The following is a 27,241-nucleotide window of genomic DNA, read 5'->3' as shown; positions in this document are numbered from 1 at the left end:
GCAACAACGATTGACCCGTGAAGGTTACACCCCATTCATAATCCATGAGATTACTAACTCCATATGGTTCGGAACCACGAAAGGAGGATCGGGGATGATGGTACGAAGTGAGTCATGGAGTCACATTCGCCCGTATTGGCCTCTACTTGATTCTTATATTGAAAAGCATTCCTGTGATCTCAAAAGCATACAAACAATAATTCAATTCGCTCCAAACTATTATTTAGCTAAATTGGTTCAAAATTAATGCACACATAATTCTAAAAATTTGGTGATCACTTCAATTAATAATAATATTAAAAGGATCCTAAACCGGTTGTCCAAATTATCTTATTAGTCGTGATTTTCAATCACATATTCCCATTAAACATGCAATATGGTGATCAAAATAAATAATAGAATCAATATTAATATAAAAACCAATTTAATCATAATTCCAACAACATATAAATCGTTAGAAAAACAATAATAATAAAAAGAGCATGATCCTTACTTTGAATCTGTTTGTTTGCAACTACAAAATAATAAACGAGTTAGTAACTTCAAGGAAATAATAAAACAACAATGAAATTAAATCAAATAAAATATGGTTGGTTTTGGGGCCAAACCCTCAAACGATTCTACCTTTCACGCCTTGGCTTAAGGACAGAACCTCGAGTAAAATATGTACTCCTTTGAGTGCTTGAAGAAGGAATTTTGAAGTGAAAAGGGTAGGCTAGTGTTTAGGTTGAGAGCATAGAAGAGAGAAAATAAGAATAATAGAATTCTGGTTGCCCCGTACATCAGAAATGAGGGGGTATTTATAGGGAAATGTGCTGAGGGAGCACACGGAACCCTAAAATGACAAAAACCCTAAAAAACTATCCCGTGACACGGTCAGACTGTACCGTAACACGGTTAGACTGTACCGTCAGACGGTACACATTCCCGTGACACGGTCAGTTTTGGAGTGACGCGGGAAATTTTCAGAAAACGGAACAGAAAACGCATTAAGGGTTTACGCGGAAAGGACACAGAACATCCCGTGTCACGGCAGACCTCCCGTGTCACGGGAAGTCCCACCGTCAGACGGGAAGGGTTCCCGTGACGCGGTCAGGCTGTACCGTGACACGGTCAGTTCCAGTCCATTTTTCCGTCTAAATTCATTTTTAACCCTAATTTCTTTCGGCTTTTTAAGTGCCGATTGATAATTTCGGGCTTTTTTCTAACTTTTATTATTCGGACTAAAATAATAAAATAAAATAAAATAAAATAAAATGTTTGGGCCAAAAATAAATAATAAAATAATAAGGTTTGGGTTTAAAATTAATTAACAAGCTTGGGCTAAAATTAAAGCTATGCTTTTACCAAACACCAAGACTGATCCATAGACCTTTCAAAAATATGAATTTAGTAAAATACGATTTTTTAAGCACTCTCGAGATTAAATATTAAACCCGACCAACAGTGGCGGTGAAAGGTTATTTATCATCGGGTTTGGTTTTGGGGAGACATTTTTAGGTGTCTACACCTAGATCCTTTTTATATATTATTTTCTCCCTGTTCTTGATCTCCATAGTTTAGTTTATTATTCAAATTCACATAATTGGTTACCTAATAATCTAGATCATATTAGTTAATTAGGAATAGAAAGATCCGTTTCTCTGTGGATTAGACCCTACTTCCCTATCTACATTAGTTAGAGGATTTAGGTATTACTTTTGATTTGGGGATATGACTTTACCCTGTCAAAATTTGGCGCCGTTGCCGGGGAAACAGTTCTATTTTTATTTCTGATTATTTTTGTTGTCTAGGTTATTTTCTCTTTGTCTCAGAGAACGTTAGTTCTCTGAGGCAAATCTCATATTTTCTTCTATTTTTTGTTTATGCTCAGGTGTTCCAGATCAGGGTACATCACATTCGATCCTGAGATCGAACGTTCCTTCCATAGACAGAAAAAACTCTACAAGCAAATTCTGGCGGATTCTGGTGATAATAATAATCACCGCGATCCTCCAACAGGTTCTAGCAATTCAGAGGCATCATCAGACGCAGAATCAGAGATGGCGGTTCCAAAGAAGCTTAGTGATTACTCACAACCCAAGCTTACAGATTTCCCACATCTCACCCCTACTCCGGCTCTTGATGGGGTTCAATTCGAAATTAAACCTCAATTTAAAACGATGATAGAGAGGAAGAAATTCAGTGGAGCCAAGGGTGAAGACCCAAATCTTCACATTGCCGACTATTGTCAATATTGCAACACCATCAAGCAAGCCGGGGTCACTCAAGACTAAATCAGGGAGATTCTCTTTCCCTTCTCTTTAACTGGAAAAGCTAAATTGTGGTTTAATGGCTTAAATAGAACTGCACTTGGTATAACTGACTGGGAAACTCTTGTTTTGAATTTTTATAACAAGTATTATCCTGCAGAGAGAACAGCCGTACTACGGAGTGCGATTCAGAACTTTGCCCAAGAAGCCGATGAATCCTTATATGAGGCTTGGGAGAGGTTCAAGGATCTACAAAGAGACTGCCCCCACCATAATTTAGCACAATGGCAGTTAATCCTAGCCTTTTATAATGGCCTTGGAAATTCTTCTCGAATAATTTTAGATTCTACAGCTAGTGGGAGATTTATGAATCTTGATGTTGAAGATGCAGGTCAGGTTATTGAAGACATGGCGATACACAATTCCCAATATGGGAATCCTAGAGGATTTGCTAACAAGGGGAAACATAGTGTCGACTCTGTATCCTTTTTACAAGCTCAACTGACCTCTATATGCCAAAAACTAGATAATCTGAGCACTGCTAATGTAGCTAAAGTTTCTGCGATTAATAAAAATTCTAATCAGGCTTTCTATGAAAATTGTCTAGGTCATTGGGAGCAAGATTCCAGGAGTTCCGTGGAGCAAGTTAATGCCTTTCAAGCTTATAAGCAGAATAACCCATACTCCAACACCTACAATCCTAGGTATCGGAACCATCCGTACCTTTCCTACCTGAGTACTAATGTTCAAAATCCACCACCACAAGAACCACAAGCGCCACAACAACAACAGCAGAAATATTACCATCCCAATGCTGGCTAGAAGAACTAACCATAACAACCCTCCTCATCTTCTGACCCTTCTCTGATGGAAATTAGAGCAATGTTGGTTAATATGCAAAAGCACATGCAGAGTAGAGATGCGACAATTGATCAAATTCTAGCACATAATAAAATTGTAGATAATCAAATTGCGCAACTTTCCGCTACTCTACAAGCCCGCCAACAGGGAGCTCTGCCGGCACAGCCGACCAGGCCTACGGATCAAGCATATGCAATTACTCTAAGGAGTGGTTCAAACTATGAAGGGCCCCCTATGCTCAGAGTTGATGAACTTGTTTCACTAAATAATGCTAATCTTGATTCCGTTAAACCAAACAATGTAATTAATAGCCCTGTAGGGCTAAAGGATAATACTAACATATCTAATTCTACATTGCAGGGTATGACTCCAGAGAAGGTGGCTACTCCAGATAAGAGCAATAATGCTCCAAAGCCAATTATCAAACTTCCATTCCCCAATCGTCAATTGAAGACAAATTTGGATAAGCAGTTTGGTAAGTTCCTGGAGGTGGTAAAAGATTTGAAGGTAACGGTTCCCTTCACTGAATTAATCACACAAATTCCTTCATATGCAAAATTTATGAAAGAAATATTGACAAGGAAAAGGTCTATTAGTGAGGTAGAGACAGTAGCTTTCACTGCAGAGTGTAGTGCCGTACTTCAAAATAAGTCTCCGCCTAAATTAAAAGATCCGGGTAGTTTCTACATCCCTTTTCATATAGGCAATCTAATGATTGATAATGCATTGTGTGATTTAGGTGCTAGCGTTAGTGTCATGCCGTTATCTGTGTGTTCCAAGTTAAATATGGGTAAATTAAAAGCTACCAATATAATTCTACAAATGGCCAACCGCTCTTTCAAATACCCCTTAGGTGTTTTAGAGGATGTCCCCGTTAGAGTAGGTAAATTTTATATACCTGTTGATTTTGTTGTTCTTGATATGGCTGAGGATGTGCAAACCCCAATTATTTTGGGTAGACCATTCCTTAACACTGCAGGAGCAATCATAGATGTGAGAAGTGGTAAGTTAACACTATCAGTAGGGGATGATAAAGTTATTTTTAATCTTAATAATATCCCTAAAAGCTCCATGACTGAGGAGAAATGTTTTAGTGTTAATGTGGTTGAGAATTATTCTAACAAGCCCCAAGCTCTTGAAAAAGATCCCTTGGAGGCGGTATCTTGTGTTGCATCCCTTTCAGATGAGATAGACAAATGGCAGAAGGAAGTCGATGCAATAGAAAGAGCACTTTACACTGTTGGTCTTGGTTTCGAGGATGAAAAGGTGGAGCCGATCAAGCAAGTTATGCGATTTGAGCCTACGGTAAGTGTTCCGCCAGGTCGAGTTGCAAGTGTTGAATACAATGACAATTTGAAGCAACTTTCGATCAAAGAAGGATCTTTAGTGTGTAGCATTGAAGATCTCCCAGTCCAAGTTAGGGAGGATCCACCTGATAAGGTGATTTGGCGTCCCACAGGGTATGTCAGGAATCCGCGTCGTAGCCTAAACACCGCTAGACCGGGTGAGAAACCACCCGATCAAGCGTTAGGCCAAAGGTCCTAGTTATTGTCCTTGGTAAGAAGGTCGTGCGGGACCTAGATAAACCAGCGCTTTGCGGGAGGCAACCCGTGTTTTTATTGCTTTTTAGACTAGTTTTTCTTTCCTTTTTTCTTATAAGAGGAGAGATGAGGGAATTTAACGAGTTTTATGAGTGTTCGTACAGGTTTGAAGGAAAAGAGTTAGCCAAATTTTAGAGAAAAGAAGAAAATAAAAATTCGATAATTTAGCCTCGGGCCCGACCGGGCGAAGCTCACCCGACCGGGCGCGAGAGCAAGTCTTCAAAATCAAGTACTTTCGCCCGATCGGGCGCGAAACTCGTCGTATACGGACTAAATTGTTCGCCCGATCGGGCGAATCTCGCCCGACCGGGTGCGAGAAGAGGCAAAAATTATCTCATTAGATCGCCTGACCATGCGCGAGTGTTGAGGAAAATCGAGTATCAGATCGCTCGATCGGGCGAAAGGCGCCTGACCGGGGGCGAGAACCTCCGAAAATATAAATACTAGATCGCCCGACCGGGCGATCCACCGCCCGATCGGGCGCGATTGGGTTCCGCGTCCTCTTCTTCTTTCTTTTCTTCTTTCTTCCTTCATTTCTTCTTTCCTCCATTACTTTCTCTCTCTAAAACTCAAATTTTCTCTACCTTCTCTCTAAGATTTCTCCTTCATCCCTTAACCGAATTCAAAACTTTTTACGTATTTGTAATCCTCTCTTCATCCTCTACATTTCCATATAAAAATTTTCAGATTTTATTCAAATAAATTTTCAAACCCATTTTCTAACATGGCTTCAAAGAGGGCTAGGTCCATTTTCGGTAGGAGCTCCAGTTCGAGGGAGGAATACGACCCAGATTTGCAACTTCCATACTGGCCGACGATCCGTATTGCTAGCCGAGAGCAAAAGGAGCGGCTGGAATACTTAATCGGTCGTGAGGTAATTCCTTCTCAGTGGTTACACCGCTCTACTCTAGAATCATTTGGTTCGTATGATTTTGTAAAACGATTTTTAAATGACATTGGCATGAGAAAATTTGTTGATATGCACTATCCTACTTTCCGAGAACTTACTTGTGAATTCCTGTCTTCTTTACATGTTGTTAGTAGTAGAAATGGGCCAAATTTATTTTTTTAGGTTGAACAATAGGAATATTAGTTTAACTTTTGTAGAATTTTGTAAATTATTTGAATTAAATTCTGAACTATCTCACCAATGGCATGCGGACTATAAAATGGGTGACATATATCATGCTTTGACTGGTTTGCCTACTCCTGACCCCCAACATGCTAGTATCAAACCTATTCACCACCCTGTCCCAAAAATCTGGCGAAGATTTGCGGGTTTGTGTTTTTTAGGTAGGAACGAGCCCCATAATGCCCAATCTAACGAACTAGCTGTCATAGGACACTATGTGTATGGGTACGGGAAATTGAACATAGGTAGGTTTATTGTTCACCATTTGAGTAGGCATGCCACGGCTAGCACCACATCAAAAAAACCCCATCCGTTTAGGAGGCCTTATCACTCGGATAGCAGTGAAAAAGGCCAGTTTTGTAGTGGATGGACCCCACCAGCTGACCAACTGTGGACTAGATACCTATATGACTGCTAGGTATTTTGAGGAGTTGGGGTGGGTTCGACCGGATAGCGAGCAGACACCCTTTTGGTGTATTAGGACTGGGAGCGAGCAACCTTTGCCTATTTTTCCCCTACCCAGTCCTGACTTGACCGCTTTTCCCCCAGGGCAACCATCTTACACATATGATGTTTTAGTTGCCAACGCTAGGGGCAGGCACCACCACCACCAGTTCCACCACCCCAGCCTTAGCCCGAGGTGGCATTCTCTCCACCTTGTATGTCTCACTACGTCCCTCATGTTGACTTTGACCCAGTTTGGGACCTTCAGAGTATAGGTAAGGCCTTAGGACGTATCGAGCATTACCATACTGACTTTAGGAGGATGGTAGGCTCCATAGACCATAGGTTAGGGTAACTAGAGATGAACCAGGGTAGAGCTCTCTACCCTATGTATGATGACTATGCTCGTCGGGGCAATATTCCCGACGACGCTATTCACCCTAACTGGTTTCAGCCTCCACCCCAGGGATACGATAGGGATCCCACTGCCCGTGGTATTTACATTGACTATTCTTCCTTCTACGGGTACGGCCAGGACATTCCTTTCGGGGGACCGGCGGGGGGGAGTTTTCATGCTGATTATTTTGGTGGTAGCTCTTCTAGTGCAGGTGGCAGTGGAGGTGCGGGTTTTGTCTCGATGGATGAGGATGATCAGGACTAGCTATGCTGGGCTAGTTCCCGAGCCACTGAGGACATTGTCTGATTCTGGCTTGGGGGAGATTTTGGTTTGGTATCTTTCTTTTTCCTCTTTTCTTTTATTTTTGGTGTGTTTTCTTAGGTTAGATTTCTTGCTTTCTAGGTTAGTTTTATTGCTTTCTTATATATGAAAATACAAAAAAAAAAAAAAAAAAAAATTCAAAAATACGTTCCAATAAATTGTAAATTATGCTTCCCTGTTCCCCTTACTTGAGAAAATTGTTTTGATTCTTGGTATTTGATGATAGGCATTGTGGATTAGTTAATCATGATTTGATGTTTGATTGCCTTGAAACCTTAACATGCGTCAATTTTGTCCAACTACTTGTGAATATAGTGCTTGACTAGTTGATTTGGTTAGGATTGTGTGATAGTTCCATAGTTCCTGGTATGTCAATGAATTTGAGTATTGGTTTGCAACTATTAGTAAGATTTATATGATTCGTTATTATGCACATTGTGGAGGACGAAGGCATTTGTTCTTTTAGGTAGCCTCCAGATATTGTAGATACATTTGTTCCCTTCTTGCTACCCATGTTGTTGCCTTGACTTTTTGTTGTTTTATTAGCCATATTACAAGCCTATTTTGCCCCATTGGTTACTAGTCCCAAGCTTGGCTTGGGGGAGCTATTAGTGAGTGAGGTGAGGGAGTTTGTGGTGTGCCTATTATTTGCACAACTTGGGTGGGCTTTTGAGAAGTTGTTTTGTTGTTGATCATGTTTATTTTTTATGAGTTTGAGAGTTATACTTTCTTGAAAAAAATAAAGCATGATGTTATGAAAAAAAAAAAAGAAAGAGAAGTTCAAGAAAAAAAATGTGAAAAATAAGTGAACTTCAATAAAAAAAAAAATAATAAAAAAAAAAGAAAAAAAAAAGTGTTCAAATGTTCTAGTTTGAGGTTGATCAAAAGAAAAATAATAGAGCTTCAATGAAAAAATTCAAGTTTGGAAATAAAGTTTGTTTATTCACTCCGCTTCTTCATTATTATATTTTTATGAGTGATATGTAAGAGTTGGGATTGTTTATTATGATTGGAGTATATTTGGTTGATGTTAGAGTTGGTTATGTATGAGATGTTGATCATTATTTATTTTGATCATGGGTTTTGATAGGATTTGCTCCCTTAAGAATAGCTTTTCTCTCACTTATTCCCAAATTTATCCTACCCTTTACCCTAGCCTTACATTACAAGCTTTAAAAACCTTCTGACCTTTGTGCATAAAATTGTATGAATGTGAAAGTGTTGTTTATCAATGCAAGTTATGATTTGGCATATTTCGAGTCGACTAGTTGGATTGAGCGTTCATTGTTTTATACACACGAGAGTGTGAGTTGGGAGGGCATTGTTCACATAAAGGGTTGGTTGGAGAGCGATCGAGTACTGTAGACACCCAAATGTGTCTCCCCAAAACCAAACCCAGTGATGAGTGCCTTTCATGTCGAATCATAATCGAATGAAACGAAAGTGTGGAAGGGTCTAGTGTTGCGGAAAGTTTTATTTCTTTTCTTTTCTCTTCTCCCTGTTTTTGAAAACTTTATTTTAAGAAAACAGTCAATCCAGTTTGGTTGGTCCATGATATGGATCCAATAGTGGCGTAGTTGGATGGGGTTTGCAAAGACCTTTCTAACGATATATTATAAGCCCAATTCCGATGAATATTGAGGAATTTATGGCCATTTTACTAAACTGGGCCTGGTTTGAGTTTTAAGTACGGCCCAATGATCTAGGGGAGGGCCTAATATGATTTATCATTCCTAATGTAATTAGGAATGGTTTTGGTCTTCTAGAACATTCTAGAAGGTTTTATCATTCTTAATTCAATTAGGATTCTTCCGAGTTTTAATTAGATCAAATAGCATTTTCGACTGAAATTATATTATTTTATCTTCCAGTACGGGAAATTTATCAGATTTTCGAAAACGCGTTGAAAGCCGGTTTGGCGTCCAACCCCAGGCCTTGGCGCCTGGCGCTAGCCACTGGTCCTGGCGCCAATGAGCCAGGGCTGGCGCCAAGTTAGTTTTGTGGTCTTCAGACTCTGTTTTGATAAATTATCTTTTTTGGATGATTTTCTCTATAAATATCGTATCAAAAACTCCGTTTTCAATCATCAAGGGTCACCAATTCTCTTTATTCTTAAGTTTTGATCAACTATCTTCGTCATCGATCATCAACTCTCTTCATTCCCAAAATTATTCAATTCTTTTCAATAACATTCATTCATTCATGCATTCTTTCTTCTTTGCTTTTTAATACAAAATTCCACATTCACAAGATCTAGAAACACCTAGCCATATTCGAAGTTGCCTTCGCCCTAGACGTGAAAGGTTTAATTTCTGAGGGTTTGGTCCCAAATCTCTCTTTCAATTATTTAATTTAATTGTTTGTTTATTATTTTCCTTGAAGTTACTAACGTGTGTATTTTGTAATTAGAAAGAGGTACGAGGCATCCAAGTAAGTACTTTATTGGTTTTTATTGATATTATGATGTAGATATCATGTTTACATTGTTATTTTGATTCCTAGTATCATGTCTAAGGTAATTTTAATATTAAATATGATTGCTATGGTGCCTTTTATTCTCTTCCTAATATTTATTCTTGTTAGTATCATGCCTAGGATCTTGCTATGCTTTAACATAATTTATTTTTATGATGATATTATCATTATTATAATTATTATTCATGATATTGATTATTTATTATTATGTTGCTTGATATTTATTTATTGCTTGATCACCTTTATTGTGTATTTAAAGGGAATTGGTATTTGCAATCACGCTTAATAAGATAATTAATAATCTTGTTAGGTTAATTATGATTATAATTCAAGTGATCGCCAATAATAGTTTGTTTGTGCATTAAATTCAACCAACATAGATTAAACAGGTTTAGGGTTAATCCTATTGATTGCATGTTAGTCAGAAAGCGCACATGAATACGATCAGAATAAAGTAGAGGCCTATTATTAGGGCAGGTTCAATCTCTTTTAGGTTGGATTTGTACCATCATCCCCGAACCCTTATTTGGTTCATGACCTTATGGAGTTGACGATCTCTTGGATCGTTAAGGGGTGTAACCTTCACCTCGTGAACGGTTTACAAGTTCCTTAAAAACTTGTTGGCGACTCTTTTGCTCTATCTTCTTCCCTTTTGGACGCCACCGTACTTTAGTGTATGATCACAGTGGGGTTCAAGCTAGTGGGATTTTAAAGGCTTGAAAGTATTCCCCACAGTTTTTGGCGACTCCACTGGGGAGGATTTCTATTTTAATTCCCGAATTTGTTTCGGCAATGATTTAGAATGAGTGGATGAGACTCGAAAAGTTCTAAGTATTTCATGTGCGTAATTTTGATTAACATTGTGGCATATGCATAAAAAGGTTCTCATTGGAAAGACCATCCGTAATGAGTCAAAAACATAAGGATTTTACACGTAGGAAATTTGAGAAATGTCTTTCACAACTAGGACTGAAATAACACCGCGCGAAACAAGATGATTTTATTGAGCACAGAAAGCTGCTGAGGCATGTGGGAAGTAGCGTCAGGGGCCAGAGCTTGGCGCCAAACTTTTAGCCGTAGCGCTAGACGCCAGTATTGGCGCCAGGCGCTACAGTTAAAATTTGGCGCCAGTCTCTGTTTGCTGGCGCCAATTTCCCCCAATACCGAGCCAGAAATATGCGTTCTAATTTCGACCGGTTTTTCGTATTGTTTGCTCGATCCTACAACCTGATTGAATTTTTTCTCACTTTTCTGAAACCCATATGTGTTCTACATATGGACATAACCCTCTGGGAATCCATGCTCTATCTACCTGATTGAACGCTCCTGGCAACAAAGGGTACATCTGAGAGGTTGAATTCACCAAACCATGGAAGTGAGTTTTTTCTAAAAACTCGCGGTGTTCTATCCACACGCGTTAACCCTTCACGGTTAGGCTTCTACGCGGTGCATCTGAACAATTAACCATGGACCCTATTTGACTAAACCATATCCCGAACTTTAGAGAACTAGAGCCATGGTTAGGTTGCGAACTCATTGCATCATATTGTGCCTACTTGACTAATTGTGCATTATTTGTTGTGCATATATATCCTATGCTCCTCCTAACCGTTTGTTGATTTGTGTTGAGATTTAAATTAATGACTTAAAGAACTTTGCCTAATTAATTAATTAATTAATTAATTCGAGTCCATAACGTTTTTTCTTCTTTTAATCGGAATTGACCTAGTACGACTTTAGGCATACCCCAGTTGACTAATAATACCGAAAACAGTCCCGGATCGAGGCTCCAAAGTTGGTGCCAAAATCTGAGCTGTAGCGCCACTGTATGGTGTGTAGCGCCAGACATTTACTAAAACGTCTGGCGCCAACCACCATATTGTGACGCCAGTCCTGTCGCTTGGCCGACAGTTCGGATTATTTGTCGAGTCATCACCTAATGTCTAATTAATCAGATTCCTGTTTAATTCGGTTAATTTTGCCAGCAATAATGCTTAATTGAATTAATATTCGAGTTTAGGCACTAAGTCCCATGGTCTTACACAAGAGTCCAAGCATGTCACTTACACTCAATACACACACCAATACACATGTCTTGACCATGATTAAGGGAGTCTTGTGTGCGCGCGTTATTTTTTCGTCATTTTTTTTTAGGGGGGGTAAGTCGGATATTAATCCTCCAATAAATAATAGTACTTAAGTTCCCTAAACACATGTACATTATTGCTCCCTAAAAATATGCATACTTTCTTTTTTTAAAAAAAATAAAAGCCATAAAGTCAAACTGATTCGAGTCAAGTAATTAAAACGCAAACTGGCTTAATTTACAGCGCGTGGTCAAGAAAGGAAGGGCGATTAATCAAAGATAACCTCTTCGTACAAGTCTAACTTTTCGACAAACCTATAGCTCGCAAGAGGAAAGCAAGAGTTATAATGGCAACTCAGGAAGAAGTTAATGATCTCAAGAACCAACTGGCTACTGTAACTGAGACACTGAAACTTCTCGCACTTAAGATCGAGGACCCCGCGAAGCAACAACAAATGGACCTCATGCAAGAAAGCCTAAGCAAGTTGTCCAGTGACTACAAGTTTCAAGAACTCACATCCCAAGGGGTCTCAGTAGATAAGGATCTTCTTCCGCAGAAGTTCAATGCCAACGACATCCCAAAGTTTAGAGCAATCGACAACCCATACTTCCATCTAAGGGCATTTGAAACAAGAATGAGTATCAAGGGTATCGATAAGAAAGTCTTCCCTTCTTTGTTCTCGCTATCTCTCGAGACCGTTTGCCAACAATGGTTCTTTTCTCTTGAAAAAGAAAAGACCTCTACCTGGGAATCCATAGCAAACGCTTTCGTCGATAGGTACAAGTGCAACGTTCAAGTCGAAACTGACCATAGAGAACTTGAAATCCTCAAACAGAAGGAGAATGAAGGCTTCACATCTTTCTTTAACAAGTGGAGAGAAACCTCAGCTAAAATGATCGAGGTACCCAGTGAAAAAGAGTCTGTGAGATTGTTCATTAAAAACCTCCAAGAAAAATATTCAAAACATCTTAAATATCAAAACAACCTTCATACCTTTAAGGCTGTTTATGATATTGGGATTAATATTGAAGATGACTTAGCTAAGTCTAAAGCCGCCAACAATAACTCCAACAGTGGCTGGAAAGGAAAGAAGAACGAAAATCCTTCTTCTTCCAAAACCGCCCACTCAAATAATGTTAGCACCTTTAATCTAGGAGAAGTCCTCGCCATGAACAATCAAGGACAAAAGAAACCCTTTAGGAGAAACTTCACTCCTATTGGCATGAGTTATGACACCGCGTTTGATCGGCTAAATGCAAAAGGTCTTATAACTCCTATTGGACCATTTGGAGATCCACCAGTCGAGAAGAGGTCGCCTAATTGGAACCCTAATGCGCATTGCAAATATCATCAAGGTAGGGGCCACTCACCTGAAAGCTGTTGGAAGCTTAAGGAAGCTATTCAAGACTTAATTGACAGTAACAAGCTGTCGTTGCCTCCTGCCAGTAAGAAACCGAGTATTGACAACGCACCTCTAGCCCACACATTGGCTATCTCCGATGAAGAAAGCGAAGTTGACCCTTCATCTCTCATTAAACCTGTCAAAGAAACCAATGTCGAAGAGGAAGAAGAAGAGACCTTTTTCGATGTCGAAGATAATCTTCCAGAACTAGCAAATGAGGTAGAGATACAAATACTCACACTGTATCTGAGGGAGACATCGCAACTGTTACGTGAAAATCTCAAAATTTTGAATGAACTTCACAAGGAATATGATAAAGAACCTAAGAGAGAATTCACACCAGTAAAAATGACTTATGAGGCAAAATACTTTCCATTACAAGTCACCGAAAGACCCAAGAAGAGCAATAAAATTTATACTCCAATTGGGATCCCGTATGCACAAATGTTTAAAATGCTCTCCGAGAGTGGCAAGGTCAAACCTCTCGAACCGAGACCATTTGAATCATTAAAAAGGACAGATAGATATTACTGTCAATACCATCAGTCAGGAGGACACACCCTAGAAAACTGCTTCAAGTTCAAGGATTTGGTGCAGAAAATGATTGACAGAAAGGAATTAGTCCAAGTTCAGCAAGAAGAGGACATAAATGTTAATGGAGTATGGGACAGTGATGAAGAAGATGTCTATCTAAAAGACATATTAGAACCTTCACCTTATGTATCATACACCACGGACGACATTTGGGCTGAAGAAGATTCATCAATAGACGTCCTCACAAGATCCGGGAGAATACAATCTCCCGTTTCAACACAACCCATGCCTACTGTACAACAAGTTCCCATACCTATCATCGAAGACAATGACATCGTTAAACAATTCAAGAAAACAAAAGTGGAGATGAATGTATGGAAGCTTCTGGCAACATCTCGAGAACATAGGTTGGCTGTGATGAATGCCTTGGATAAAATCGGGATAGATTCTAACACTACTTCTGAGGGACTAGCTAACTTCCTCACGAGTGATCTCCCTAGTCCAATTAATTTAATCACCTTCTCTGATAAAGATTTACCCCCGGAAGGTGACAAGCACTACAAGGCATTAAACCTCACAGTAGTCTGCAAAAGAATGAATGTTCCCATGACTCTTGTAGACAATGGATCGGCTATTAATGTCTGTCCACTTAGGACTGCAAGGATGCTTGGCATAAAAGATGAGGATTTAACTCCTTCCACACAAGGAATAAGAGCTTACGATAACACTCGACGTCAAGCTCTTGGCAAAATAACTCTAAATGTGACGGCAGGAGCAATAGAACATGCTACTACTTTTCAAGTGGTAGACATCAAAGCCTCATTCAATCTGTTGTTAGGACGCCCTTGGCTCCATGACCTAAAGGCCGTCCCTTCATCTCTCCACCAACAAGTGAAAGCCATAGTTGGAGGAATACCCATCACTATTGATGCTTCGCCAATGAGGATCAAATCAATAGAAAATCCAATCATCAACGTGGAGCATGACGAAGATGATGAAGACCTATGGGGCTTTAACGAAGAAGTCTCCTTAATCCAAGAGGATGAAAGGACATCTCTTTGCCACAACCCCCATTCCAACATGATTATCAACACTATGCTAAAGAAACAAGGACACTTCCCTGGGATGACATTAGGAAAGAAGAAGGGGATAGCAAAATCGATAGAGTCACCTGGCCTCCCTAAACTAGATACTTTCGGACTTGGTTTCGAACCGACTCGGAAAGATCTCAAGCGAGCCCAGGATAAACTGAAAGCACGTAGGGACGCTCGCATTCAAAAGAAAGCAATTCCAATGGATCAGTACCCTCTTACACTTAATGGACAGTTTATAAAAGAAGGAGAAGACTATCCATGCCATGAATTTCCCGAACCATTTGTTGTAAATGGCATACGACAACCAGGATTCGAGATTTTCTTGGATTGCTACTTCACTGACGAAATCCCAACTCCCGTCCACAAGGAGAAAGCACCTCCATGCTTTGACTTTAACATCATGGGATTACTGTTTGGGCGAGAAAAGAATGAGCCAGTTTATGAGGAAGATAACTCCTCACTCATTCAAACGGTCCTACAAAGCGAAAACTTCGACCCCTCAAAGCTAATTACTCCAGCTGAAGAATTACTACAAGGGTGGCGCAAGACTATCAAGGTGACCACTTTGAGTGGGAGGAAGATATCAATCACGACAGGACAAGGGCCAATGTTTGAAGAATCGTCAGAGTCAGAGTCAGAGTCTGAGTCAGAGTCCTTCCCCATAGAACCTTCTAAGTCTTTAGCTATAACGCCTCCCTTTCCTTGTTCTTTTCCTAGGATAGTTAATGACCCAGTCCCTGAGGACATATCACTCTTTGATGTAATGATCTCAGAGTATAATAATATCGCTCATTCTTCTTACTTTTCGTGTTCTTCCCTAACCCAAGATGACGAACTTTGCTTAGCTAACGATGGAAAAGATAAAGAAATTATTAAAGCAATGGAAACACTTGAAAAGAAAACACCATTAATTGAAGAGACTGAAACAGTTGACATCTCAAATGATTCAACTCATAAAAGAGAAGTTAAAATCGGGCTAACATTGAATAAACAAGAAAGAACCGATTTAATTAACTTGCTTAAAGAATTTATCGATGTATTTGCTTGGTCATATGAAGATATGCCAGGCATTAACAGAGAAATAGCTCAACACACTATACCATTAATTCCAGGAATGAAACCTGTAAAGCAAAAGTTACGTCGAATGAAACCCGACGTAGCACTTAAAATAAAAGAAGAAGTTCAAAAACAAATAACTGCAGGTTTCATCAGGTATCCAAATACCCCGAATGGGTCGCCAACGTCGTCCCAGTTCCAAAAAAAGACGGAAGGGTAAGGATGTGTGTCGACTATCGAGATCTAAATAAGGCAAGTCCAAAAGACGACTTCCCTTTGCCACACATCGATATTCTGGTAGACAACACAGCAAATCACGCACTTCTCTCGCTCATGGACGGATACGATTGGTACAATCAGATTCTCATGGCGGAAGAAGACATGGAGAAGACAACTTTTATCACACCATGGGGCACTTACTGTTACACGGTAATGCCATTTGGGTTAAAAAACGCAGGTGCTACTTACCAACGTGCAGCAACTGCCTTTCTCCATGACATGATGCACAAAGAAGTTGAAGTATATGTCGACGACATGATTGTGAAATCAAAGGACCGTCCAGACCATCAAGTAGCCTTAAGGAAATTTTTCGAAAGGTTAAGAAAATACAATATGAGGTTGAATCCATCAAAATGTGCTTTTGGAGTCACCTCAGGCAAGCTCTTGGGGTACGTCATAAGCTCTAGAGGAATAGAGATAGATCCAACCAAGATTAAAGCAATCATGTCAATGCCATCGCCCAAAACCGAGAAACAGATTTGAGGATTCATTGGTCGGTTGCAATACATAAGTAGGTTCATATCAAAACTAACAACGATATGTGAACCAATCTTCAAAAAGCTCAAGAAGAATGTACCAGTAATATGGGATGACGAGTGTCAAAAAGCCTTTGACCGGATCAAAGCCTATCTCGCAAATCCTCCCGTATTAGCGCCGGCACTTCCCGGAATACCTCTTAGGTTATATTTGACGGTTACCAAAGAGACAATGGGAGCTATGTTAGCACAAGAGGTAGAAAACAAAGAGAATGCAATCTATTACTTAAGTAAGAAGATGCTTGAATACAAAACACGCTATACACCACTCGAGAAATTGTGCCTCGCTTTGGTGTGGGCCACAACTAAGTTGAGACATTACATGTTGGTGCATACCGTTTTCGTGGTATCTCGATTGGATCCACTCAAATACTTGTTCGAGAAATCAACACTCAATGGACGTATTTCAAGGTGGATATTCAACTTAGCCCAGTTCGATGTACGGTTTATGCCACAAAAAGCTATTAAAGGATCTGTGGTGTCAGACTTTCTGGCAGATTTTCCAATAGAAGACTCGACACCAATACAGGACAACGAATTTCCAGATGAAGATTTGATGGTCACCGAAGATGATACTTGGACCTTGTATTTCGACGGAGCCTCAAACCAAAAGGGATGTGGTGTCGGAGTGCTACTAGTATCACCCAAAGAAGAACACGTCCCAATCTCAATAAAGCTTGATTTCGACGTTACCAACAATGCTGCTGAATATGAAGCATGTGTGGTAGGCCTTGAAACAGCCCTGGCATTGGGAGTAAAGAAGTTAAGGATATTCGGAGATTCCTCTCTAATCATCAATCAAATATCTAAAAGGTGGAAAGTAAGGAGTGAAAGCCTAGCCCCTTACCAAACTTATCTGGAAACTCTTACCGATCAGTTAGAGAAGGTGGAATACACATATCTACCTAGAGAAGAAAATCAATTTGCTGATGCCTTGGCAAGATTAGCCTCAATGGTTAGGATTCCCACGGATATCGAGCAAATGCCTCTAACTATCGAAAAAAGGCACAAACCAGCATATATACAGGCTATAGAAGACGACGACCCAGTCCAAGACGAAGATGAAGAACAAGAAGAAGAACCATGGTACACAGACATTCTCAACTATGTCACTAATGGAGAATACCCTCCTCATGCTGACAAAAGAGCAAAACGAGCCTTGAGACTTTTGGCTTCTCAATATGTACTCATAGACAACGAGCTACATAAAAGGGTACCTAAAGGTCGAGCTCTCCTATGTGTAGGGAAGATGGATGCACAAAGAATAATGAGAATGGTCCACGAAGGAATCTGTGGAACTCATATAAATGGCAAAATGTTAGTCCAGAAAATAATGCGAGAAGGGTATTATTGGACTACCATGAATAGGGACTGACATCAATATGTAAAAAGATGCCCTAAGTGTCAAATTTATGCCAACTTACAACACGTTCCTCCATCTTTGCTCTACACCTACACATCACCATGGCCATTTTCTACATGGGGAATTGACATAATTGGCAAGATCGCTCCTCCAGGGACAGGAGGCCATGAATTTATTCTAGTAGCAATTGATTACTTTACGAAGTGGGTTGAAGCGCAATCATATGCTAAACTCACCGCAAAACATGTAGTACTCTTTATCGAAAGGAATATCATTTGTCGATATGGAGTCCCGCATGAAATGATAAGTGACAATGGAACTCATTTTCAAGCCGAATGTGAAGATTTGCTACACAAATATGGTATCCAACATCATCATTCGTCCCCTTATAGACCTCAAGCAAACGGAGCAGTCGAGGCAGCTAATAAGAATTTAAAGACTATCATCGAGAAAATGACAGAGAATTATAAGGATTGGCCTGACAAGCTTCACTTTGCATTGTGGGGTTATTGCACGTCAATCCGTACGTCAACAGGAAATACACCATTTTATTTGGTATATGGAATGGATTCCGTACAACCTGTCGAACTAGAAATACCATCTCTACGTATTGCACTAGAAAGTAAACTCGATGAAGTCGAATGGACTAGGGCACGATATGAAGAATTGATCCTACTCGACGAAAAACGACTAGAAGCTCTACACCACACTCAGTGCTATCAAACTCGTATGGCTAGACATTTTAATAAGAAGGTCAAGACAAGAAATATCAAAATAGGAGATTTGGTATTAAAAGCGCTAAGGAAAAATGTTTTAGATCCAAGGGGAAAGTTCAGACCTAATTGGTCTGGCCCCTACATTGTCAAAACAATCCTGTCAGGTGGTGCAGCAAAATTAACTGACATGGATGGCAATGAATTCTCAAACATGACCAATCTTGACCAACTTAAAAAATACTACCCATAATTACTTGAGTAGGACACTCAAGAGAGCTACGTTCGGCCTGATTCCTTAGGAAAGGATACGTAGGCAACCCATTACGGGTGCGGCCACTTTATTTTTCGACATCTCCGCGTTCCAGAATCAACAAAAACTCAACAAAAGTCGGAAAAGCAACTGGCGTCACAGAACAGAGCCTGGCGCCAGCAAAAAGCCATTAGCGCCAGACGACGGTATTGGCGCCTGGCGCCAGACCTCAATAGCTGGCGCCAATCTGCAATTATTGACGCCAATTCAGTAATAAAATCTGGGCGAATTTCGGTGTTTTTTTTCGGAAAATTTTCGACTTCCGTACTCGAAGAATTTCTGGAAAATCAATTTTTTCGGTTTTTTCATTGCTTTAATAAAATAAATTTAAAGTAACAATTTAATTGAAAGCTGAAATTTCATTAATGAAATAAAATTGCATTGTTAATGGAATTTAAATAAGGCTGAAATAAATTAATTTTAAATAAAAAAATTAACAATCTAATAAATCTAAAGCTAAGCAATGTTCTAGTCTTTCTTCTCCTTCTTTGCCCTTTTCCAATTCTTTTCCGTTTCCTCCTCTTCATCCATTACTTTAGCTAGTAGGCATCCTTTAGAGGACCTACATTCAATTTTAGAATAGATTGTTTCTCCTTCAGCTAGCACCCCATGCTTCTTTTCCACCCAAGCCTTCTTGTCTATAGCTTTCCTTTTCCCTTTGTCTTTAGTAGTATTCTTCTTCTTAGGCATTGTAGGTGTCTTGAACTCAATTCTTGCACCTAAGTGTTCCTTGGCCGGTGTCACCCTGTCACCTAGACGATTCTTCACATCGGTCCTACCCTGATCAATTGAAGACTTCTTCAACAACCACTTCTTTACATCATTAGGTAAAGAAGGGGGAACCTTTTGGGTAATCACTTCCCATAAAGGTCTAGCGCTCCAGTAAGTGTCAAATTTATCTACTTCTTGAGATATGGGATACTCATAGGGAGGACGAAGATCCCCGGAAGGAATATTTTGAAGCAAGCCATATTGTCTTTTTACTCTGCAGGGATAATAATATGTCACGCGAGACAAGCTTGGAAGACGGCAGAAAGGTTGCTTGTTAACACCAACCATCCTTCTTATTTTCCACCATGGGATGACCCACTTGTTAGCGAAATCACGTGATTCAAAGACTTTCTTCCACCCATGGCGCCCAATTTTAGGGATGCGTTTCTTTCTTCTCACAATGCAAGTGGGCGTATAACTTTCAATGTCGTCCGGAGGGCTAATTAATCCTAACCTTTCCATTAGCCACATCTGTAAAAAATTCCAATGCAAATAAATTAATATTACAATACAAAAATATATTTTTTGATTTCTGTAATTAAAAATATTATTTTTCTACCTGTAATAAAATTGGAGAACCGCGAAGAGGTGCCTTTGGGTCCCTTTTCAACTCATCTAGACTAATCATAGTCTCTCCAACTATCAATGGCATTGGATTTCTCCCTGATTCAATTTGTTCTAGCACAGTGGTTATAATTGATTGACCCTCATTAATTTTACCACTACTAAGACAATATTGATTAAGCATGCAGAATAAAAACGCCCTTCTTCTATATATGTGAAAAGATTCAGAAAGCGGTTTATCAAAATAATAGCGTGCGAATTCTTTTAAGTTCACTGCATTGCCATCTACTATTTTTGATAAATCCCTTTCCTTCAAGTTAAAGAAGCGCTCGAAATCCTTATAGTAATATGCATCTACCCTAGGGATTACTATCAGGTCTATTGCAGGGAAGCCTAAAATAGCACCAAATTCCTCTGGCAAAGGGCTAATTTCATCATACCCTATTCTAAAACAATGTGTATCAATGTTCCAATATTCTAAAGCGGTATGTATGAAGTCTATGTCTAGATCTACCCCTTTTATGCCATATATTCCCCCCAAGTGAAATTAATCCAATTTTTTTCTTTCTCTAGCATTGAGAGATCGACACCATTCATGAGAATATTGGGTGAAGGTTTTGGTGGCTAAAGACATGATAATTATTTTTTCTAAAGGGGAAGAATAATTTTTTTGCTGGAATTATGTGAATAATCGGCTGAGCAGGGGGCTATTTATGCACAAATTACGAGGAATTTCAACCTGACTGGAATACGTAGTCAGCGTCAATTGGCGTCACACACCCGAAATTGGCGTCACCCATCTGCTATTGGCGCCACACGCTAGAAATAGCGCCTGGTGCCACGAGCCAAAGCTGGCGCCAGCTGGCGCCAAGTCAGCAGGACAGCCGCGCGTGCTCAGTTTGCGTTTTTATATTAAATTGGAGTCGTTTAATGGCTTTATGACCCCGTTTTAATTTCTTCTAAATATATTTTTCTATCCTTTTATTAATTAATTAATTATTTTTAGTTAATTTTTATTTTCTCTTGAGTTTATATTAAAATCCAAAAATCAGCCTTTTTCTCCGTTTTATTTTTCCTTTTTATTTTTCCTTTTGGGGGAGAGAGTCGGATAATACCCTCCATCAATAATAAAAATGACGGAATTTTTGCGCATAATTGTCATCACATTTGCACACACTAACATACACTAACATAATAGTAGATAAATTCGCAATAACAGAATGTACAGAGTGTCTAAATAACAAGTCAAAGGCAAAGTTCTATAAAAAGTCAAAATAAAATGCATATACAGAAGCAAACTACGGCGCCGGAGGACGTAGGCCCATCATGCCATAAAACTGCGCCGTCCGAGGAGTCACCTCTCCACCAACTCCGGCCTCAGCACCAGCTCCAGTCTCCGTAGGAGGAGGGAAACTCAAAACAGGACCGCTCCAGCCAAGGTCAACTTGAGGCTGAGACCGCGGAGGCTGCTGCGATGACGAACCAACCTCGTACATCCCACCACCTCTGAAAGCCGAAGTAGCCTCTCCTACCGGTGCAGCAGGAGCACCCTCAGAAGAAGACCCTGAGCCCTCAGCAACATCGGCTCGAGCAGCCTCAGAACGACCACCTCTACCTCCAGACGAAGTACGACGACGTCTCGAGCTAGACCTCGCCGGCTCTCTCCGCCCCTCAGGCCTCGTACGGGTGTGAGAAGCAATCGGCTGACCCTGCAAAAAGGATTAAATCAGAAACAAGGCAAAAACTGAAGCCATAATGCAGAAATAATAAGTAAAGAAAAGTTACCTCTCGGACGGCGTCGTCTCGACGACAGGTAGCCGCGTTCCTCATCCGAACGAGTTGGCTCCGGAAGGCATCTATGCATCGTGCCATAGCCGAAACCACCTCACGTGAGAACTGTCAAGGAAAGTTAAAACAGTAAAAATGCATGATAACTGAATGCAAAATTCTGAATTAGAAATAGACTTACCCTGGTCTGGTGACGAGGAATCGACCGCTCCACGAAGCGCTCGCCCTCAGGAGCCGGAGAAATCATCTCCTCGATCGGCCCGTACATCCCCTGGTAGTGGATGGACATACGGGGTGGCACAAACTCAGTGGGACCATCCTGCTAAGACAGAAAGAAATCAGCAAGGTATTACTTGGGGGCTACTTAGCGAAAAACAAGAAGTTAAGAATCTTACCCTCACATCCTCGGCCGGCACGGGGGCTGAAGCTAACAAAGGAAGTAGCTCCTAAGCATAACTCCGCCCAAGGATCACATGGGACCGCCAAAGGGAACCAGACTCCTCGGCCATGCTCGATAACTCTCTCTCGTCGAACATGTGACGTGGTGGAGGAGCAGGAACAATCAAAATATCGGAAGAGTGTTGTCTAGCAACTCTCTCTCCTAAGTATACAACCGCTCTATAGGTCCCCAAAAAGTAGCGACGCTCGGCAAAGTACCGTGCGGCTAATCCAGGGACTGTCCAACCACCCCATGGTCGGTATACTACCTCAGGTCCCTACAAGAATACCAATCACATAAGAACATGTCTAAAACGTTGCAGAAGAGCAAGATAAACACTAAAATCGTACCGAGATGATCCGACTCCGGACATGTGCAGTAGACAGGTCCACATGGTGGCCGCCCCAAGAGGCGCTCACCGGATACCCCCTCGGCGATGGTCTCGCCGGCGCAATGGAAGGAAAGTACTCATAGAACCAGATCTACAAAAAAGCTAAAGCATGAGTAAATGCTGCCTAACATATAGGGCTAAACTTTATAGGGAATAATGTTTACCTCTACGACTTTCCAGAAAGCAGACAGAGCAACATTCGTCCTAAAGGACCGGTGGCGACACGAGTCCCTCAGTGGACGAACGAAGTCAGTATAGGCCAAGCTGGCCTAATCATAAGTCCCGATCCGCCGGAGATCGCGAACAGCAGGAAGGTAGTAAAGCAATGCCCTACTACCCCTGTCAGGGGAGAATGTCCCTGACAACAACATCAGCACAAAGATGCGCACCCGCTGCTCTCAGGTGGTCGCATCGTCATCAAGAGCCGCTGCCAGCGTCGAGCGGCGAATTCCCCTAGCACTGAACTGAGTTGTCTCGACCTCAGCTCGGGCCCGAACAGCAATCGGCCCCAATAGTTCCTCGACCTCTGGAGAAAATACATCGATACTGCCGTCGAATGGCAGTGGCACAGAAGAGAACTCCAGTCCTGTAATGAGACTGAAGTCTGTAGGAGTGACCATCATCTCACCCCAAGGAAAATGAAAAGTGTTGGTGGTATCCTAGAAGAACTCCACCAGAGCACGTACTACGTGGTGACCCCCGCTGGAGGCAACCATAGCCTCGGAGGTCTCAAACAGGGCAACCAGTCCGCAAGACTCCCATAGAAGTCTCGTCTCTCGATCTCTGGCGATATGCATCCTATACAAATCGCCTAGACCATCACAGCCAGAGTCGTGATGTCGTGTCCTCCCAGGCTCTGTTCCCCGTCTCACCCTCTCAGAAATGTGGTGGACAGGGGCAAAGAACAAGGTCTGCTCATCCCACTCTGGGAGCTGACCAAGCAAAGTGGACGGTGTAGTGTCGTCCTCCACGGGCTCATGCTCCCGTCTAGTGTTTCGGGACCGTGAACCTGAGCTTCGTTGTCTAGCCATGCTACATTGTGCAAAATCATCATAAATTAAGGTTCTATAGTATCTAAAGGTTCGTCTAGCCGCATGATACTATGTTCGCAAAAAAAAACAGAGTACGTAGTACTAAAACAGAGCACAAATTCAAATTGAGCATGACAGCACTTTTTCAAGCAATCAAACAATTTCTTGCAACACTATAGTGATTATTGTGACAAATTGAACAAGAATTGCTAGCAAAAACAACGAGAACGAGCCACATTGTTCTTCACGACCCTAAGAGGTCCAACAATGGTGGATTGCTCATTTCTTCACCAAATTGAGTCAAACAAGTCTCAAATTACTCCCAAGGCAATATACAAACATAAACAAGCAATTTCATGGCATAAAACTTGATAAACAAAGCAAATTGAGCATTATAAGTTTCGAATTTTCATGAAATTCGTGAATGAACATGCCAAAAATTCATAAAAACCGGTGTGAGTTGGAGGAAAACTTACATAGATCGGGAATATGGATGAGAAGAGCTTTGATTTGCAACAAATTTGAGCGAATTCGGTTGAGAAACGAATAAGCAACGATCAATTGAAGTTTCGACTTCTTTCGAGCAGCGTTCGCAACAAACCAGAGCACGAAATGAACTGAAAACGGGAATTTAAAGTGATTCCCGTGTTGGCGCCAGACGCCAATATCAGCGCATGGCGCTAATGATATAAAGTTGGCGCTGATTGATTTTCAGCGACGCCAAAGCAGCCAGCCACCTGTTGGGGTTGTGCTAGCTTCCTGCAACATATTTTGGGTTCCTTGGTACGCCAGTTAGCCCCTCTAAGCAATTTGACATGATTAAGTAATCGGCTTGATTACGTAAAGTGATCGATCTGATGGAAGGATCGTCTCACTTAGCTTAAAGCGCCTAAGCATTGGCTCACTAGCAAAAAGCACCGACATACAGGTTCATTGGCAAAAAGCACCGACATATAGGTTCAAGAGTAGAAGAGCGCCGACATACAGGCATAGCAAAAGCAAAGTTCAGGCGAACTTTTAAAGATCGACAGGCGTGGATCTTCGGTATTTTCCTTTGGGAGATTATCGCATCAAATGAGGATTACTTCAAGAGAAGATGTCTTCGACATCGTTCCCTAGCTTGCGGAAGGTTGTCACAAACAACTGAGGGTAATTTCAGGGCGAAATTGTCTTCGATCATAATTCCTGAGGCATGGAAGATGATCATAATGCGGATGAGAATTATTTCAAGAGAAATAATTTTCGATGATATACCCTTGGACGTGGAATATTATCATAGCGGAGAGGATAGTTTCAGGCGAAGCAATCTTCTAATTGGAAGCAGTTACAAGGCGTAGCGGTTTTCAAGCGGGATGACGTTCTCTAGCTTGCAGGAGATCATCAAAAAAAGCAGCAACAGCAACAATCGGTTACTTTCAGAGACGTGTGCTCGACGGTGCAAGATACGCGTTTCTTAACTCTCTTATCTGTTTAACTAATGCTAGTTTTGCAGGTATCGGCGTTACAAGATTGATTTAGGATCGCAGAACGTTCTGAATCATTCTCCGTCCCTATCAATACTTTGACTTTTGTTTTCGAAACTTGCGTTTCTCCAAACTCAGTCAAAGTGGGGGCTTCTGTAGACACCCAAATGTGTCTCCCCAAAACCAAACCCAGTGATGAGTGCCTTTCACGTCGAATCATAATCGAATGAAACGAAAGTGTGGAAGGGTCTAGTGTTGCGGAAAGTTTTATTTCTTTTCTTTTCTCTTCTCCCTGTTTTTGAAAACTTTATTTTAAGAAAACAGCCAATCCAGTTTGGTTGGTCCATGATATGGGTCCAATAGTGGTTTAGTTGGATGGGGTTTGCAAAGACCTTTCTAACGATATATTATAAGCCCAATTCCGATGAATATTGAGGAATTTATGGCCATTTTACTAAACTGGGTCTGGTTTGAGTTTTAAGTACGGCCCAATGATCTAGGGGAGGGCCTAATATGATTTATCATTCCTAATGTAATTAGGAATGGTTTTGGTCTTCTAGAACATTCTAGAAGGTTTTATCATTCTTAATTCAATTAGGATTCTTCAGAGTTTTAATTAGATCAAATAGCATTTTCGACTGAAATTATATTATTTTATCTTCCAGTACGGGAAATTTATCAGATTTTCGAAAACGCGTTGAAAGCCGGTTTGGCGTCCAACCCCAGGCCTTGGCGCCTGGAATCAGGATTGGCGTCAGACGCCAGCATTGGCGCCTGGCGCTAGCCACTGGTCCTGGCGCCAATGAGCCAGGGCTGGCGCCAAGTTAGTTTTGTGGTCTTCAGACTCTGTTTTGATAAATTATCTTTTTTGGATGATTTTCTCTATAAATATCGTATCAAAAACTCCGTTTTCAATCATCAAGGGTCACCAATTCTCTTTATTCTTAAGTTTTGATCAACTATCTTCGTCATCGATCATCAACTCTCTTCATTCCCAAAATTATTCAATTCTTTTCAATAACATTCATTCATTCATGCATTCTTTCTTCTTTGCTTTTTAATACAAAATTCCACATTCACAAGATCTAGAAACACCTAGCCATATTCGAAGTTTCCTTCGCCCTAGACGTGAAAGGTTTAATTTCTGAGGGTTTGGTCCCAAATCTCTCTTTCAATTATTTAATTTAATTGTTTGTTTATTATTTTCCTTGAAGTTACTAACGTGTGTATTTTGTAATTAGAAAGAGGTACGAGGCATCCAAGTAAGTACTTTATTGGTTTTTATTGATATTATGATGTAGATATCATGTTTACATTGTTATTTTGATTCCTAGTATCATGTCTAGGGTAATTTTAATATTAAATATGATTGCTATGGTGCCTTTTATTCTCTTCCTAATATTTATTCTTGTTAGTATCATGCCTAGGATCTTGCTATGCTTTAACATAATTTATTTTTATGATGATATTATCATTATTATAATTATTATTCATGATATTGATTATTTATTATTATGTTGCTTGATATTTATTTATTGCTTGATCACCTTTATTGTGTATTTAAAGGGAATTGGTATTTGCAATCACGCTTAATAAGATAATTAATAATCTTGTTAGGTTAATTATGATTATAATTCAAGTGATCGCCAATAATAGTTTGTTTGTGCATTAAATTCAACCAACATAGATTAAACAGGTTTAGGGTTAATCCTATTGATTGCATGTTAGTCAGAAAGCGCACATGAATACGATCAGAATAAAGTAGAGGCCTATTATTAGGGCAGGTTCAATCTCTTTTAGGCTGGATTTGTACCATCATCCCCGAACCCTTATTTGGTTCATGACCTTATGGAGTTGACGATCTCTTGGATCGTTAAGGGGTGTAACCTTCACCTCGTGAACGGTTTACAAGTTCCTTAAAAACTTGTTGGCGA

The 27,241-nt window shown here is 40.4% G+C and overlaps 1 non-coding gene across 1 annotated transcript; it reads right to left on the bottom strand.

The window, feature by feature from the left end:
• Positions 1–2,423: 2,423 nt before the first annotated feature.
• On the bottom strand, positions 2,424–2,530 carry LOC145556919 (small nucleolar RNA R71). Its single transcript, XR_014092014.1, has one exon. It is a non-coding gene; the product is annotated as a small nucleolar RNA R71 (small nucleolar RNA).
• Between the last annotated feature and the right edge of the window lie 24,711 nt (positions 2,531–27,241).

This window comes from Chenopodium album, chromosome 8 (assembly GCF_948465745.1).
Source record: "Chenopodium album chromosome 8, dcCheAlbu1.1, whole genome shotgun sequence".
NCBI lineage: Eukaryota > Viridiplantae > Streptophyta > Magnoliopsida > Caryophyllales > Amaranthaceae > Chenopodium > Chenopodium album.
Note: the sequence above shows the minus strand (reverse complement) of the source record. Positions and strands in the feature narration are given on the sequence as shown.